Below are 3,337 nucleotides of genomic sequence, written 5' to 3' on the forward strand. Positions count from 1 at the left end.
CCCTCCTCGCCACCAACACCGTCCCTCGTGTGTTGACGATGCAGTTTGCCCCAGAGGCTCATGGGATGTTCAGGCACACGGTAAGTACACAGCAGAAAATAGCCTTAGTGATGAGCCATTTTATCTACAGGCAAACCAGCCTGCTTTTTTTTTTTTTTTATCCACGTGACCTGATTGATGAAGGCAAGTCAGGTGAAAGACTGGAAAAATCATTAGAGAAAAAAGTGAACTTGTCATATTATAACATCAGCTAACTCTGTGTTTTTAGAAACATGTAAATAGATTTCAACTTTTTAAACAACAAATGCTCGACTACTGAGTGCGAGTGAGTATAAGAGGCAGTGAGGGAGGGGGTGTTAAGGGAGTGGGGATAGATTAGCCTAAAGGTAGCACATAATGGATGTAACCTTCATTTAAACCAAGGTTGCACACTGAGTAAAACGCAGGCCCATTAGTGGCCGTACTCCTAATAACACAGCCCAGCATCGAGCTCAGTGCTGCTGTGGTTTGCTGCTGTATTTTATACACACACAAAAATTACAAGTTCATAAATGTTTTAGGCTAAATGTAAAAAAAAAAAAACAACCAAAGTATTACATGTTTTAACTTAGATTTAGAAAAAGTTATTACATTTTTTCTGAATTCACAAAAGACTAACAAAGAAAGTTCACCAATATTTTTGTCACACAGGGCCAGATTTGTGAAACCCCAAATATGATAGCTCACAGGTGACTTACAGAAGTTTCACTGTTTTTTAAACCCAGGTGCTGTCACTTCATTTCAGTATCAAGCACAAAAAATAAGACTTGCTTTAAATATAACGGAAATGCATATGCAGCAGGGTCAGAGTCGGAGTTCCCACCTCGTAGATGCAATCTTCTCATTGCAGTGTGGTTGCCTTGGGTTAGATTAGGGGGGTAGGGTTGCCGTAGTCACCAATGATGACATATACCTAAAAAGTTCACAGAGATCACAGCTAAAACTGATGCGTTTTCATCTTTTCCTTCTTCTTTCGACTGAACCTAAAATAATCACAGGTAAGAAGAAGAAGCATCATCATCAGAAAGGACACATCCACATCAAATGTAACGAGGTAATTCCACAATGACCACAGTCCTCCTCTATTGCCTTTGGTGGTGTTGTGTATCTGTTGGTGGGGCTGCCAGTCTAACAGCTTCCAGCTTCATCCAGTGGAAGGACAGAGAGTATGGAGGGACACGGAGTATAGGTGATATACAGCAGAGCAGTACTGTACAGTACCCTCTCCATTACTTCACCTCTTCAGCCTCCTCATCCACTTCAAGTTCTCAACTTACCAAATGGTCATCTGCTGCTTGTGAACTCATTCTATTGTAGCCTTTCCCTTAGTGTCATTTAACCTTTGCATTAATACATTTCAATCCAAGAAATCTGTGTTGCTTACTCCTTCTTTAACACTGTTAACTAGTCAACATGTGATGGCCGGTGTTCTAGTGATATCTGGACCAATCATCACCCTTTAACTGAATAACTGGACCTATGGCTGATGGTAGACAGAGGATGGAGGGACAATAGCTGTAGGAGTTTTCTTCACAACAGTCATAATAAGTTTTTTATAAAGCTGAATACCCTGTCATATTAGAGAACCCTAACAATGAGACAAGTGAGATGAAGGGTTGATGCCAAACTCTTAAGTTTAATACCTGTGAAAATGAATTCAAAATCATACGTGTGCGAATATTTCAACATGGTCATGCTCTGTCAAACTATCTAACACTTGCAGATGTTGCAGTTTCACTCTGTAATGTGAGCTGGATTTATAGTGCAACTTGCTGTGAATAAGTATATCAAAAAAGCACCAGTGTTGCTCTGTCGGTGCTAACATTTATGCTGAAAGGACGTAGTAGCTCTTTCATCCATGACTGTGCACTCAGGGCCATCCGTTCACAGCACGACAGAAAGTTTCTTGGCAGGCTGGTCCATCTAACTCTGGGGTGTCAAACATAAGGCCTTGGGGCCAGAATCGACCTGGGAAGGACTCCAATCCGGTCCACTGGATGGCTTTGGAAAATGTGAAAGCGGACGGAAATTTGGGATTTTTAACTGTATTTTCACAGGTTTTACTGATAAAAACTTCCCTCATGGCAGTTCATGCTACACCAAAGTAATTATGTAAAAGATGAACCGTTAAATGTCAGACGAGTTCCTGTTTTTTTAATCTACATTAGTCTAAGAGAAAAGAAAGAAACAGAACATTTTCTCTGAATTAATAAAAACGTCCTGTTTAATAATTACAGGACAGTCTGAGAAAGAGCTGCCAGATGCTTTTCTGTAATTTTACAATGTAAACTCTGTTTAGCATCCCTGAGGTAACTCATTATTCAGAAAAGGATTATTTTTGCATTGAATATAGAACTTATTTCTTATGCCTTTACCTTTGTCCTCCTCTTGTACCATTTTGCTTTTACATGGAAACAAGACCGCCGCTGGGGAATGAAACAAATGACCTTTGCGTGGTCTTTGTGAGGACTTTCTTTTAAAATGTCACTGACACGCTGTTAGGACCTCAAAGCTGACTTGGCTCACAGCTCCATCTGGTGGCTGTTCAGTAAACTGCACCCCCCTTCACCGTGACCTCTATTGCTGCAGTGTGATTCACGGTTTCTCTGCTGCTCACAGCCTGTGTGTGTGCACATTTGGGCTGTTTGGCTTTCCACTGAGCTGAAGCCTGATGCAACAAGGCTCAGAATAGATTTATATTGATCCGTGATGGATGGCTAGGGAATGGGTGATGGAAAAAAAAAGGGCCAAGTAAGTGCAGTTTAAACTGAGGAGTGAACCAAAAGCAGAGAGCTGATAATATCTCTGTGATGGGTTTCTGGGGCTTCTGTCTTTATATGTTTCCACAAATACAGAGTCCTGTAAAAAATACAGGCACTAAAACAAGTGCATGAAATGTGTCTTTTAGTGTTTCCGTGTCTTACAGAGAGCAATACCGAAGCTCAAATCTCATGAGTCATTTCATCGTGTTCCATTATTTGTCCTCGCCATCCAGCTGAGTTAATGAGAGTCCGCAGACACCGGCGGTGACATTAATTTTTGGAGTCCTAAAATTTGCACACTTATGCATAAATACGTGTAGTGAAGCGGCGTGTTTTGTGTACTCGCATCCCTGCGTTTTGGCCTGGGCACGGTTACCATGAGAACAGCATGAATGGTGACATCACTGCAGCAGTGTGACATCACTGCTAGATGGTGACTCATGCTTATGTTGTGTGTGAGCATAAAAGAGACAGGGAAGAGAGAGGACGCTGAAATGTGTGAAGATGCAGTCCGAAGGAAACACCAAAACAAGAAG

Source organism: Oreochromis niloticus, linkage group LG22 (genome assembly GCF_001858045.2).
Source record: "Oreochromis niloticus isolate F11D_XX linkage group LG22, O_niloticus_UMD_NMBU, whole genome shotgun sequence".
Classification (NCBI taxonomy): Eukaryota; Metazoa; Chordata; class Actinopteri; order Cichliformes; family Cichlidae; genus Oreochromis; species Oreochromis niloticus.